The following is a 16520-nucleotide window of genomic DNA, read 5'->3' as shown; positions in this document are numbered from 1 at the left end:
CATTCTTGTGTGTTGAATTAAGGAAAGGTTGGACAAAAATGTAGAGGAGGGTGACCCCATAAGAAGACCAGCAGTCTCAAATAACTCTGACCCTTGAAATCTCTAAGACTCTGAGCCACCAACCAGGCAGCATACAGAGACTGATGTGATGTCCCTGACACATATATACTAGAGGAATGCCGGGTTCAGCCTGAGTGGGAGAAGGTGTGCCTAACCCTTAAGATATTTGAGGCCTCAGATGGGTGGAGTGAATAGATAGGGCATCTTCTTAGAGACATGGAAATGGGGGTAGGGGGATGGGATAAGTAACTGTAGGGGGGCACTGGGAAAAGAGTAATACCGGGACTGTGATATACATATATATTTACAGTGGCAAACTTTCATACAGAGCATTTCATTCAGAAGCTGAGGCTAATTTGAATCAGTCAGGTTGGAGAGTTGTTTGAGCAGAAACATCTGGAGATGAACCAGCCAGCCAGGGTTCAGAAAGAGCTAGAAAGGTGAGCTTATCCAGCATTAAGTCTTGGAGGCTGAAACTTTCTAGGCCTAGTTAGCTGACTAAGACAAGCTGAAGCCTTCAAGGTCTGGACTTGAAAATATTTACATTGTAAGAATGCTACACACTTCTGTGCCTAGACTTAGGGAGAGTTAGATAACAGTGTTCTATCCTCTGTTCAACCCATGTATTCGTAAAGCTTGGCCACAGTTCTTATTCAACACTTTGAGGAAATGAAAGCAACATTTAAATTTAAGGGAAGATGTCTATCCTATTGTATATTAAGTATTTTCTTTGATGGAAAAAAACATTCAGAGAAAAAAAAACAGCAGAGAAAATGACATTGGCTCAAGTTCCACAGAGCACTGGACTCATGTGTCATAGGCCATGCAGTATGTGGCAAAGCTGGTTAAAGAATTGAAAGTATTTCCTAAATATTGACAAGTAGCACCATTATATAAGTTTCGTAATACAAAATCAAAACATAACAAATTAATATTTTTAAAAATACACTATTTAAACACCCTAATAGCACATTTTTCTCATTAATAGAGAACATATCAGTTTGCCGCATTTATAACACTTTACAAGAAGAGAGACAAAGGAGTTTTTTTTCCCTCTGAGCCATTGAGCTACTCAACTATAGCACAAGGTCACACATGAATAGAGTCAATAAAGCACACTGCTCCAACCAACACATTAGGTTTTGGGTTCCATCTAAAGGCTCCTACACTTCTATTATCAAAGTATGTTTAAACGTATAAGTGCAATTAAACATTGTCATATGGATATATCTACATTTATACTCATTGAGTACCTATGAAAATAATGAGGAGCAGAAACATATTCTCTGTTATGGGAAAGACTGAGGCATGAAGATTGTTTAAGCCTGAGTCACAGAACCACCATGGTAAACTGAGGAAGACTCAGTGTCTTTAATTAAAAATGTACTTTATTATTCTTTTAGATAGAAATTTTTAATGAACTTATTAGTGTTACCATTCTAGACTTTTCATTTGTAAGCATCCTGGGCTATAGAGTACTTTATGTGAATGCAAGTAGAGTACTTTTATGTCTGCAAAGTTGAGCTCCCTTGGCTAAACCCTATCTTAGTGGGGTAGAAAGAAGGAAAAATAAAACAATCCAAAGTTTAGTCAACCTTCTTATGGGACTTATTGTAATATGAAAATATTAGCAGGTGGCCATGATTGCAAATGATTGACATTTCATTTTCTTCTGATCAAAGGATGTGAACATACTTGTTGGGATGGTGGCTCATAAACCACATAATTCTGCACTGTAAAAATCATAAGTCAGTAAAGCAGGAGTATACTGAAACTGTATTATATTGCATCCCTGGCCCTCAGTGAAATGATTATCTAAAAATTCTCTAGAACTGATAATGAGCTTCATTTTTTTTCTGTTGGCTAGTGAAGGGAATTTTGTCAGTTGCCCACTCTGTCCATTCTGGTTGTATCCCTTTCCAGGACAGCCCTCAATTGAGATATTGCACTAAAGGTCCAGCGCAGCTCCCTCTCGCTTTTATGCGATTGTGTTTGGTCTGTCACAGACACTCAGAACAACTGCTGAGCATCCTTCTCATAAATGTTTCATATACTTGATGACAGTATTTATCCCTTAGTTTCCGCATATTTGGACTTTATTCAATATCCTTTTGGTTGATGTGGAGGAAAAGGGAGACAGCACTTATGCTTCATACTGAACATTGCTGCCAGCACAATGTGAAACACAAATTGATAATGTCAGATCCCGCTTGCAATTTTCTAGTGATTTCCCAGTCTTCAAACTAAGCCCAACCATCATAACACAGGCCAAAAGATCTCTCATCCCAGACACACCAAAAAAAAAAAAAAAAAAAAAAAAAAAAAGTAACAAGGCATTCTGTTTTGAAACTCAGTTCCTTTGTGTTATGTTATTTTCTCTGCCTAGGATGCACATTTCTGTCTTCTTCAGGTTAATGACTACTCATGCTGTGCTAGTTTGAAACAGCAGTTAAATTAAAGGTTCCCTGTGCCCACATGACATAATTATTCACTTCTGCAGTTTTCTATGTTATTCTATCTCCTTTGGCTCTTACAACCTTACAATGTAATTAGAAATTTTGCCCATGTTTTCCACACTGGTTGTAACACCCCTAAAAATAGTGTGGGGCTAAATCCTAAAAATCTAATAAATGAACATTAATAAAAGTAAAGGATAATATCATGATACCAGAATTAAAGGGGTAGCAAATTCCAGACAAATACTTGAATACAGTCAAAGTGACAGGCTTATTCCAACAGAATTCAGCCATAGTTCCAATCCCATCTCATTAGCTTACTGTCTTAGAGACCTTCTTCATCTCCAGGTGACATGTGCAAATCTGTTAGTAAGAGAGTAAAAGTAAAGAAGGATTTATTATTTGCATATATAAATGAGTTCTACTTTTACTCATTATCTATGATTATATCATATATCCATATTATTGTCTCAATAGACTTTAGGATGTTTAACAGTTTGTACTGAATATATTTTTATTAAGAAAATAAGTCTTATTAGTGAGAAGAAAATCAGATCCTGTAGGTCACATTATACAAATTCTCTGGATTCAGTGGCCTGAAGAATATTTAATACATATTAGGCACTCAATAAGTACTAGACATATTTATAGCCAACTGACCCAACCTTCTTCTTAAAAGAATGTATTTTCTATCCAAATACTTTTAAATGTATGCAATTCCATTAGAACCTGATTGGTTTATGTAAGGCTACATAATTAGAGAAACTGTCTAGAAACTCTTTCCCTGTAGTTAACAACCACCAAAGGGGGGGGGGGGAGAGTATCATCAACAACAAAACTCCAGTATAACAATGTACACAAAGCTGGGTGGGCAAGGAATGACGGAGTGTGGATTTTGAAAGATTTAGACTATAAGTTGGATTATGAACAAACTTGGTGATTGAAACTCTCGGAAACAGAAGAAACTTTTAATGTATTTTTTAAATTAGTAAGATTTAACTTTTATGCTCAAATTTTTGTAAACTGAAAGATATTCTTCTATATTACATATTTTCTCTTAACCTTGTAGACATTGAAGATTATAAGCAAATGAGTTACTGTACAAACATAACATTAATTTGAAAATTTTAAGTGGACTAAGTATATTATTATTTAATGAGTTGATATATACTTATTATTGCTCTAAACTCATTCAAGAATTTTACATACCATTAATTTCTAAAAGACCCCTACCTAAACATAATAAAAGCAATATACATCAAAGCAATAACTAACATCAAAGTAAACAGTGAGAAACTTGAAGCAATTCCACTAAAATCAGGGACCAGACAAGACTGCCCACTCTCCCCCTACCTATTTAAAATAGTACTGGAAGTCCTGGCCAGGGCAATTGACAGCAAAATGTTCAAAAAATGGGACTTAATGAGATTGCAAAGTTTCTGTAAGGCTAAGCACACTGTGAAGAAAACAATATGGCAGCCAACAGATTGGGAAAAGATCTTTACCAACGCCATATCTGATAGAGGTCTAATATCCAATATATGCAAAGAACTTGCTTAGTTATTTTCTTACTTTTACTAGGATGTAGTTTCCCTCCTTGTGTTGGATATTTTACCAATTATTCTTTGTAGAGCTGGATTTGTGTTCAGACATTGTGTAAATTTAGTTTTGTCCTGGAATATCTTGGTCTCTCCATCTATGGTGACTGAAAGTTTTGTTGAGTATAGTAACCTGCACTGACATATATGTTCCCTTAGTGTCTGCATGATGTCTGTCCAGGATCTTCTAGCTTTCATAGATTCTCTTGAGAAGTCAGGTATAATTCTGAATGGTTTGTCTTTAAAAGTTACATGTCCTTTTTCCCTTACCACGTTTAGTATTCTTTCTTTATTTTGAACACTTGTTGTTTTGATTATTATGTGTGGGGAAGAGTTTCTTTTCTGGTACAATCTGTTTTGGGTTCTGTAGGCTTCTTTTGTGCTCATGGTCATCTCCTTCTTAAGAGTAGAGAAGTTTTCTTCTATGATTTTGTTGAAGATATTTACTGTGCATTTTAGTTTAAATTCCTCACCCTCTTCTATTCTTTTCATCCTTAGGTTTGGTCTTCTCATTGTGTCCTGGATCTCCTGGACATTTTAGGTTAGGGGGTTTTGGTTTTTGCATCTTCTCTGACTGTTTTATCTATATTTTCTATGTTGTCTTTGACCCCTGAGATTCTCTCTTCCATCTCTTGTAGTCTATTTGTGATGCTTGCATCTGTGACTCCTGGTTTCTTTTTTAGGTTTCCATCTCCAGGGCTATCTCTTTTTGTGTTTTCTTTATTATTTCTATTTCCATTTTCAATTTCTTTATCTGTTTAGTTGTGTTTTTCTGTATTTCTTTGAGTGATTTTTGTAATTCCTCTTTAAATTTTTTATATTTTTATATATGTTATATTTTTCTTAAGTTAAAAGCTTCTATTTGTTTACGTGTGTCTTCTTGTGCTTGTTTAAGGGAGTTATTCATGTGCTTCTTAAAGATCTCCATTATCATTGTGAGGTATAATTTCAAGTCGGAGTCTTCTTTTTCTGGAGTGTTTGGCAATCCACTGCTTGCTGTGGTGGGAGAAGCTGGATTCTGATGGTACCAAATTGTCTTGGATTCCATTGCTTAAATTCTTTCATTTTCTTTTTGCCATCTTGTTATCTGTGATTATACATGGTCTTCTTGTCAGTGAGTGACATCTGTCTCTCCTGTGGATCTGAGGACCCGTGGACTCAGGAAGAAAATTGCTTCTGAGTGTTCAGCTTTTAATGAGCAAGCAGTGAGTTCTGGTAGCAGTGACTCAGCTCTGTCATTGTAGGCTCAGGTGTGGGAGCTGTTCTTGCAGCTCATCTCTCTGCCCTCAGGTCCTGAGTACTACTGGCAGGGACCTGGCTCTTTCTCTAGGCCAAAACAGATCCTTTTCCAGATAGCATACTACTTTCTGCTCTCTGAGAACACCTGGTGTGCTCTCCCTGGGCCTATGTGCCAGCTACCTTCTGGTCCAGGTGTATGAGGGCCTGTGGAGTTGAACTTCAAACATTGCCTTTCCAGAGCAGACCCCTGTTCCCACTGACAAATGTCTGTGCTTTACTGTGGGCCTGTGCATTTAGTCTGAGAGCAAGGGCTTACATGGGAGATCCTGAAACCCTCTGTGGACCACTGGGACACCTTTTCTGCAGGCTCTGCCTAGCCCTCTCTGCACTTTGGTTATTCACATCTCAATCTCACCAGGTCTGTGTCCCCGGATCTCTCCACTTTATATCTGAAGCATTCACATTATTTACCAACATGATTGCTGAGATTTTGGTAACTGGCATCCCTCTTCCAATCACTGTTTACTCCAGATAACATAATGATTCTTTTAGAGGTGAAGCAGGTAATGTTACTTGTTATTTTAATGATACCTGGTAGTTTATATTTTTCTTAAGTTAAAAATTAAAACCTTTACTATTCCTCGTATATTTTTAATGCTGTCATAGTGCTGTCTTTACTAGCTAAGATGTGCCTCAGACTGATTTACAAACACTGGTACTTTTCTTGTTGCACAGTCTGTTAGGAATCTCATGATTTCTTTCATTTCATTTTATTAATTGTTTATTCTTTTGATTTTTTTCTGCTCTACCTCTGATTTTCCTTTATTTTCTGTACTTAACCTACTCAGAGATTTTTTTTTGTTTTTGTTTACTTTTTTGTTGTTGTTCAATTTTTTAAATTGACATTTTACTTATTCACTTTACATCCTTGCCCACTGCCCTCATCCTAGACACCCCCTCCCAAAATCCTTCCCACACACCACCTCCCCTTGTCCACTGAGCAGGTGGGAGACCATCTGGATATATTCTAACATGGTATTTCAAGGCTAGGCACTTTCTCTCTCACTGAGGTCAGAAAAGGCAGCCCAGCTAGAAGAAAATAACCCACATAGAGGCAACAACATTTGGGACAACACCAATTCCAGTTGCTCAGGACACATCAAGACTGTGCTGCCCATCTCATATATACGTGAGAGAAAAGGCCTAGGGCCAGCCTGTGTATATTCTTTGGTTGATTGTTCAGTCTCTGGAAGCCCAAAGGGTCCAGGTTAGTTGACTTTCTTGGTCTTTTTGTGGAGTTCGTATTCCCTTAGGGACTGCAATCTTTCTTCCTATTCTTCCATAAGTGTTCCCAAAATCCATCCACTCTTTGAATGTGGGTGTATGCCTCTGTCTGAGTCATGCCTCTCAGAGGTCAGCCATGATAAACATCTGTCTGCAAGCATAACAAAGTATCATTAATAGTGTCACTGACCTATGCATGCTCAAATGGGATGGGTACAAGTTGGGCTAGTTATTGGTTGGCTATTTCCTCACTTTTGTTCCATCTCCAGTCCCTGCATTTCTTGGATACAAGGAAAGTTTTGGGTCAAAAGTTTTGTGGGTGGGTTGTCCCTATTGTTTCTCCAAGGTTCCTGCCTCAACACAGGAGGCAGTCTCTCCAAGCTCCATAAACCTAATGTTGTGAGTTACAGCAAAGGACAACTATATTGATTCTTTGGAGCTGTCCCTATACCAGGTCACCATATCTACCTGGAGATACTGCCTACACCCCCCATCCCTTTGCTCTGGTGGTTGCTTATTTCAATTAATTCTCATGATCATTTGGCTGTGGCCTTGCCCCTCCCAACATCTGACTATATGAACTCCCTCACTCCTCTCCCGATCTTCTCTCCAACCCAGTTCCCTCTCTCCAACTGCTTTCTACTACCACACTTTCCCTCTTCCTTACCTCAAACATCTTTTCTTATTCCCTCCTTCCTGTCAAGTATCCTTGTGTCTGAGTAGTATAGTATAGCATGGACATCAGTTTTTGGTGGCTAACAAATGCTTATAAATCAATCTATCCCATCTGCCAAACAAACCCTCAAACTATTGCTGATACCAAGAAGCACATGCTGACAGGACCCTGATATGACTATTCCCTGAGAGGCTTTACCAGAACATGACCAGTACAGATGCAGATAATCACTGGCAACCATCAGGCTGAACAGAGGGACCACAATGAAGAGCTAGAGGATAGAATGAAAGAGCTGAAGGGGATTGCAACCTCATAAGAAGAACAATATCAACTAAGTGAACCATACAGAACACCCAGAGTCTAAACCACGAACCAAATAGTATACATGAAGGGACCCATGTTTCCAGATACTTCTGTAGCAGAGGATATTTTTATTTGATGCCAGTAGGAGGGAAAAGAGACTTGATGCACTAGCATAGGGGATGCTAGAGGTGTGAGGCCAGAATGGTGAGTGGGTGGAAGAGCACCCTCACAGAGGCAAAGGGGCAAGGGGAATAGCATGGGGTTGTTTGTAGAGGGGTAACTGGGAAGGGGGATATATCATTTAAAACATAAACAAATAAAATGAGAATAAACAGAAATGTTCAATGTTTTTAATCATCAGGGAAATACTAGTTAAAACGACTATGAGATTCCATCCTATAGGGTTTCAGAATAGGTGAAAACTTGAAGCAAGGGGAACTTTTCTTAAATGCTTGTGAGAGTACCAACTTGGACAATCACTTTGGAAATAAATTTTGTGTTCTCTCAGAAAACTGGGAATAGTGCTACCTCACAACCCAGCTACAGAGTACAAGGAAACATTATCTTCTAAACCCAGTGGGACACCTGTACAAATGAACTTAGAGCTGTTGAGATGACATGTATGTGCAAGCCCAAGGCAGACAAAATTTCAGAATAAAAAATCCAGTTGGCTATAGTACCCTGTATCAGAATGGCTCAGGCACAGAGTTCTATGCTACAGTGTAGAGTTATAGCAATTGGTAGATGTTCGGAGAGTAAGAGACACGGTTGTCTAGTAAGTCAACCACTTTCACATAAAAAAGCACACGGCCAAGAATATTTAGGTAGCACATAGTGATCTTGAAAGGTCAATGCAAAAACAAAAATAAAGAACATGCATGGATAGTGAGATGCGGGCACCACTGGGACATGCTGAGGGCTGAATATAACCAAAATGTATTGTAGGAAATTCTCTTTATTTATTTACTTATCTATTTTTATTTTATTTTAAAAAACAGAGATAAATGTACGAATTTTCAGCATTTTTGAATAAAAGTATACGAATACATTTTAGGGTTGTAATTGAGTATTTGTGGGTATATATATATACATACTCATATGTATATATTTAACAATAATATAGGAAAAGAGGCTATTAATTTGAGGGGATAGGAGAGAAATTAGGATGGGCTGTAGAGAGAAAAGGGGGATGTGATACAGTTCTATTTTAATTAACATATATTCTTTTCTTTTGGTTGAACTTCACACAGTCTGTGAGTTGTTTCTGGGGTGTTCGGAGCTTTCTGGGGTTAGTATCCAATTATCAGTGACTGCACATTATGTCTGTTCTTTTGTGACTGGGTTATCTCACTCAGGATGATATTCTCTAGATGCATCCATTTACCTAAAAATTTGTTAAGTCATTGTTTCTGATAGCTGAGCAGTACTCCTTTGTGTAAATGTACCACAATTTTTGTATCCATTCATCTACTGAAAGACATCTGGGTTCTCTACAGCTTCGGGCTATTATAAATAGGGCTGCAATGAACATTGTGGTGCATGTGTCTTTGTTGTATGTTGGAGTGTCTCTGAGGTAAATGCCCAGAAGTAGAATAACAGGGTCTTCAGGTAGTACTATGTCTGTTCTCCTGAAGAAACGCCAGACTGATTTCCACAGTGGTTGTATCAGTTTACAACCCCACCAGCAGTAGAGAAGTGTTCCTTTTTTCCACATCCTTGCCAGCATCTGTTGTGACCTGAGTTTTGGATCTTGGCCAATCTGACTGGTGTGAGATGGAATCTCAGGGTTGTTTTGATTTGCATTTTCCTGATGGCTAAGGATGTTGAGCACTACCTTAGATGTTTCTCAGCCATTTGATATTTCTTGATTGAGAACTTTTTGTTTAAGTCTGTACCCCATTTTTAATAGGGTTTTTAAACTTTCTGGTGTCTAGCTTTTTGAGTTCTTTGTATACCTTGGATATTAGGCCTCTATCTGATGTGGGGTTGATAAAGATCTTTTCCCACTCTGTTGGCTGCCATTTTGTTTTCTTGACAGTGTCTTTAGCCTAACAGAAATTTTGCAATCTCATTAAGTCCCATTTGTCAATCTTTGACCTTAGAGCTCAATCCATTGATGTTCTGTTCAGGAAATTATCTCCTGTGCCGATGAGTTCTAAGATTTTCCCTATTTTCTCATCTAATAGTTTCAGTGTCCTGGTTTAATGTGGAGATCTTTGATCCACTTACACTTGAGCTTTGTACAAGGAGATAAGAAAGGGTCTATTTTCATTATTCTGCATGCTGAGTACCAGTTGGACCAACACCATTTGTTCAATAGGCTGTCCTTTTGCAATTGAATGTTTACAGCTCCTTTGTCAAAAATCAGGTGACCATATAAGTGAGGGCTCATTTCTGGATCGTCTAATCTATTTTATTGATCCATGTGCTGATTTCAGTACCAGTACCATAAAGTTTTCAGCACAATTGCCTTGTAATATAGCTTGAGGTTAGGGATAGTGATTCCCACAGATGTTTTTTGTTGTTGAGGGTGGATTTTGCTATTCTAGGTCTTTTATTATTCCAGATAAAATTACGCATTGCTCTTTCCAACTCAATGAAGAACTGGGTTGGAATTTTGATGGGGATTGCATTGAATCTGTAGATTGCTTTTGGTAAGATGGCCAATTTAAAATGTTGATCCTTCCAATCTATGAGCATGGGAGATCTTTCCATTTTCTGAGATCTTCCTCGATTTCCTTCTTTAGAGGTTTGAAGTTCTTGTCATACAGGTCCTTCATTTGCTTAGTTAGAGTCACATCAAGGTGTTTCATAGTTTTTGTGACTATTGTGAAGGTTATCTTTTCCCCAATTTCTTTCTCCACATTTTTGTCCTTTGAATAGAGGAAGGCTATGATTTGTTTGAGTTAATTTTATATGCAGCCACATTGCTGAACTTATTTATCACTTTTAGGAGTTCTCTGGTGGAAGTTGTGGGGTTTCTTAAGTACACTATAATGTCATCTGATGTTTTAACTTCTTCCTTTCCAATTTGTATCCCTTTGATTTCCTTTTGCTGTCTAATTGCTCTAGCCAGGACTTCCAGTACTATGTTTAATAGGTGGGGGAAAGTGGGCAGCCTTGTCGAGTCCCTGATTTTAGTGGGATTGCTTTAAGTTTCCCATGGTTAAGTTTGATGTTTGCTGTTGGTTTGCTGTATATTGCTTTTGTTATGTTTAGGTATGGGCCTTGGATTCCTGTTCTTTCCCAGACTTTAAACATGAAGTGGTGTTGGATTTTTGTCAAATGCTTTCTCAGCATCTAGTGAGATAACTATGTGGTTGTTTTCTTTGAGTTTGTTTATATGGTGGATTACATTGATGGATTTCCTTATATTAAATTATCCCTGAATCCCAGGAATGAAGCCTACTTGATCATGGTAAATGATTGTTTTGATGTGATCATGGATTCTGTTTGTAAGGATTTTGTTGAGTATTTTTGCATCAATGTTCATAAGTGAGATTGGTCTGAAGTTCTCTGTCCTTGTAGGGTCATTGTGTGCTTTAGGAACGAGGGTTATTGTAGCCTCAAAAAATTAGTTATGTAGTGTTCCATCAGATTCTATTTTGTGAAAAAGTTTGGAGAGTTTGGTATTGTGTCATCATTAAATGTCTGATAAAACTCTGCACTGAACCCATCTGGACCTGGGCTTTTTTTGCCTGGGAGGCTTTTGATGACTGCTTCTATTTCTTTAGATGTTATGGGATTATTTAGATGGTTTACCTGGTCCTGGTTTAACATTGGTATCTTGAATGTTTCTAGGAATTCATCAATTTCCTCCAGATTTTCCAGCTTTCTTGAGTATAGGCTTTTGTAGTCTGATCTGAAAATTTCTTGAATTTCCTCAGTTTCAGTCATTATTTCTCCACTTTCCTTTCTGATTTTGCTAATTTAGATACTCTCTCTCTCTCTTTGCCCTCTATTTAGTCTGGCTAGTAGTTTATCAATCTTGTTGATTTTCTCAAAGAACCAGGTCTTGGTTTTGATGATTCTTTCAATGGTTCTTTTTGTTTCGATTTGGTCTATTTCTGCCCTAATTTTGATTATTTCTTGCTGACTACTCCTCTTGGGTGTATCTGCTTCCTTTTGTTCCAGAGCTTTCAATTGTGCTGTCAGTTTGCTAGTGTATGCTCTCTCCAGTTTCTTTTTGGTAGCACTCAGAGCTATGAGTTTTCCTCTCAGTACTGCTTTTATTGTATCCCTTATGTATGTGTATGCTGTGTTTTCATTTTCATTGAATTCTAGAAAATCCTTAATTTCTTTCTTTATTTCTTCTTTGACCCTGCTATTGTTTAATAGAGCATCGTTTAGTTTCTATATGTATATGGGCTTTTTGTTGTCTTTGTTGTTATTAAAGAACAGCATTAGACCATGGTAATCTGAAAGGATGCATGGGAGTATTTCGATCTTTGTGTACCGATTGAGGCTCTTTCTGTGTCCAATTATGTGGTCACTTTTTGAGAAAGTGCTGTGAGGTGCTGAGAAGAAGGTGTATTCTTTTGTTTTAGGATGATGTGTTCTTCAGATATCTATTAATTCCAGTGGGTTCATATTCTCTGCTAGTTTTGCAGTGTCCTTGTTCAGTTTCTGTTTCCATAATCTGTCCATTGGTGAGAGTGGGGTATTAAAGTCTCCCACTATTACTATGTGGGGTAAAATGTATTTTTTGAGGTTTTGTAGGGTTTCTTTTATGAATATTTTGCTTTTGTATTTGGTGCATATATGTTAAGGATTCTTCCTGACAGATTTCCCCTGTAATGTGTAAAAAGTGTCCTTCCTTATCTTTTTTGAAAATTTTTATTTGAAAATTTACTTTATTCGATATTCGAATGCCCACTCCAGCTTTCTTCTTGGGGCCATTTGCTTGGAAGGTTTTTTCCCAACCTTTTATACCTGAGATAGTGTCTGTCTTTGTCTCTGAGATACGTTTCCTGTATGCAACAAAATGCTGGGTTTTGTTTATATATCCAGTCTGATAGCCTATATCTTTTAATTGGGGAGTTGAGTCCAGTTATGTTTATAGATATCAAGGAATAGTGGTTGTTGTTTCCTGCTATTGTTACTTTGTTAGGTTGAATTGTGCCTGTGTGTCTTTCTTCTTTTGGTTTTCTTTCTTAGAAGTTTTCTTGTTTTTTAACTATGAGGTGGTTCCCCTCATTGTATTGAGTTTTCCACCTATAATTCACTGTAGTGCTGGGTTTGTGGTCATATATTGTGTGAATTTAGTTTGTCTTGGAATATCTTTGTCTTGCTACCTATGGTGATTGAGAGTTTTGCTGGGTATAGCAGCTTGGGCTGGCACTTGTGCTCTCTTAGGGTCTGCATGATGTCTGTACAGGCTCTTCTAGCTTTCATAGTCTCTGTTGAGAAATCGGGTGTGATTCTGATTGGTCTGACTTTATATGTTACATGACCTTCTTCCCTTACTGCTTTTAGTATTCTTTCTTTGCTTTGGGCACTTGGTGTTTTGACTATTATGTGTCAGGAGGAATTTCTTTTCTTGTCCATTGGAGTTCTGTAGGCTTCTTTTATGCTTGTGGTCATCTCATTTTTAAGAGTAGGGAAGTTTTCTTCCAGTATTTTGTTGAAGATATTTACTGTACCTCTTAGTTGATATTCTTTGCCCTCTTCTGTTCCTATTATCATTAAGTTTGGTCTTCTCATTGTGTCCTAGATCTCCTGGATATTTTGGGTTAGGAAATTTTTGGTTTTTTCATCTTCTCTGATTGTTTTGTCTATGTTTTCAATGCTGTCTTCAGCCCCAGATATTCTCTCTTCCATCTCTTGTAGTCTGTTGGAAATGCTTGCACCTGTGTCTCCTGATTTCTTTTTTAGGATTTCTACCTCTATGGTTGTCTCTTTTTGTGTTTTCTTTATTATGTCAATTTTCATTTTAAATTCCTTCTTCCATTCCTTCATCTCTTTGGTTCTTTTTTCTTCTAGTTCTTTGAGTTCTTTTACTGTTTTTCTTGTTTCTTCTTTAAAAGCTTCTAATCTTTATGCTTTTCCTCCCGTTCTTGTTTAAGGATCTCTATCATCATCTTGATGTAGGATTTCATGTCTGAGTCTTCTGTTTCTGAAGTGTTTGGAATTCTGCTGTTTTTTGTGATGGGAGAGCTGGGTTCTAGTGTTGCCAGGTTGTCATGGTTTCCCTGGGGTATGTTCTTTCACTTTCCTCTTGCCATCTTGTTTTCAGTGATTGGTTCTTGCCCTTCCCTTGTACCTGGCCTGTGTCCTTGGATCTCTGCTGTTCCTGGTGGCGGATGGTCCAAGTGCCTGTTGTGCACCCCAAAAGCCGCTGGCTGGTAACAGAGGGCCCAATGCTACCGGGTTCCTGGGTCCCTGGATCAAGGCGGGCAGGCACACTCTTTCCACGTGCTCCGCTGAGATCTCTCTGTGCCCTAGCTATTTGGAATCCGTTCTCACCCTGGTCTTGCCAGTCCCGTGTGTCTGGGTCTACGGGAAACTCTCAAAGAACTGCAAATAATACATTTCATAAAAGTGTAGCAGGAAAATTTGGCAGAAATAGATAGTACTTTAAGTAAGAGAATACATATTTTTTCCTCCAGGAATATCAGCATAGCAGAGCTAGGGAAGGTTGGAATTGATAGATGACAGTATTATTTTTTAATTTAAATATCCAGATTTCCCACTGAACTTAAGTGGATCTCAGGGTATCAGGAAGATAGTTCATATTCCCAAATTGCCCTTTATACAAAGACTTCTGACAATTCTATAAAGCTCAAATTCAGCTATGGCAAACAATGGGATAAAAATCTATTGAACTATAAGTATTCAGTACAAAATGGTTTTCCAGTTATATTAAAAATATACATATTTTTGTTTGAGACAGGGTTTCTATTTTTCCTTTTTTCAATTTTTTTGTTCCATTTTTATAGCAAGCATCCAAGCTTTTTGGGCAAGTATACCAACTTTTTTTATTTATTTATTTTCCCTTACAACTTTATTTTTTAAAAAGAGGGATACACGTACAGATTTTTAAAGGCATTTTGACATAACACTATATAAATATATTTTTGTAAGTACTTAATTTCTCAGAGGTTCTATAGTATGCATGTAAATCTTACTAGTTACCATAAGCATAAAGTATATTAGGATTGGATGAGAAAGAGGCACAGATCCTCAAGTTGGTATGGCATGCATTCTTTATCATTCTCATTTGGAACTATCATTCTGGACACCTTGAAATCTTGCTGTGACTTATCAGTTCAGTTCCAATCATATTGGATAACATGTCCCCAAATGAGGGAATTTTTAGGCTTTACTAACCACTTAGGCTCCAATTAATTTTTGGGACTGTAAGTGACTTAAGAAAACTCATTTTGATCTATCTCAACAGGTTTTCCAAATACCTCATATTAAATAGTTTTCATGGTAGAGCTAAGGCAAAGATAGCCATATTTTCAAAGAAACATAATTGGAAAAATGAGAAGTAGATGTGGGCATAGAGAAGATAGTGTGGAAACAGTAGGAAAAAAAATGACATAATAACAAAGACTCATTATTTTTGCTATAAAATTTCAAAATCCATTTTAATGATTTCTTTTGGTGATACATACTGCTTAGCTTATTATCATTTGGATACTAAGCTATATTGCATCTACAAAATTGCATCTCTAGAATACCTGTGTGAATAAATTAACTGATCACTAAAATAAATAAATTTTTGGTATTAGATGCCCAGTTTTTTTCTAAAATCAGAAAAATAATTTTGATTTTCAACTTTAAGTTCTATAAAATGTCTTTGATGGGTTACAAGATTGTGCAAAACAATTGACCTCTTTGCAATTAAACACAACCTGTTTTATAATTTTTTATAATCTGTTTTATAATCACACAAGTTTTGTGATTGAATTCTGAAATAGATGGTGTATCATTTCTCTTCAGCCTTTCTGATTACATGTGTTTAAGTTGAAACAAACAAATAAATCAACTATATAGCAAATTAAAATGTATATAATATGAAAGAAAGATATAGAGGTTGGGCTATCTATTATTCAGATTTTAGAATTTCTGTTTACACTTCAAATGTACTTGAGTTACAACATTAGGTATGTCTCTCTGTACCTTTAAAATATCTGCCTCTGTTACTCCTAAATTTGCTTGAGAAAAATATAATACATTTTTTGCAGCTATCTTCCTAATTTCAAAAGTAAAAAAGGAAGTAGCAGAAGGGCATTTTTCTTGGGTGACTAGACATTTGGGGAACAAACAGACTGTTCTAACAGACTAGCTAAAGGTCTGTCAACCAGAGAAGTGGGAGGTCCTCCCTCTTCTGAGCGCTGAAGGGAGAATATTGAAAGAGAGCCAGAGTGCAAACTGATCAAGAAAAATACTTAGACAAACTGCTCAAGAAAACAGGGAGTACACTAGGAGCAGCTATTGGAATAACCGAAAGTTTGTGTGAATGCTTACACAAACCTTTTTTCATGATCCTTCTTAAGTGGATGCCTGATGGAGTTCTACCAGCCTTTTCTTCCACCAGGATTTGACCAGAAACATGACCAAAGGTTTCTGATGGTGCAGGAAGTCCTTCTGAGTGCAGTGACTACTTCTTTGCTCCAGTGGCTATAATCATGCACTCGCATAGTGGTAGGCACCCTCCTTATTCTTTCTGAGTCTCGATTGATTCCCCCCCCCCTTAAGTAGTTTTCATGGTAGAGCTAAGGCAAAGATGGCCACTGTTTTCGAAGAAACATAATTGGAAAAATGAGAAGTAGATGTGGGCATAGAGAGTAAGTGTTTGACTCAGAAAAAGTAGTTGAAAGTATTTTAGTTTGCTTTGTTTTTTAAAAATAAAAATTAGTTACTAGAGAAACTTCCAGTTATTTTGGTGAATTATTT

This window comes from Micromys minutus (genome assembly GCF_963924665.1).
Source record: "Micromys minutus genome assembly, chromosome: 13".
NCBI lineage: Eukaryota > Metazoa > Chordata > Mammalia > Rodentia > Muridae > Micromys > Micromys minutus.
Note: the sequence above shows the minus strand (reverse complement) of the source record.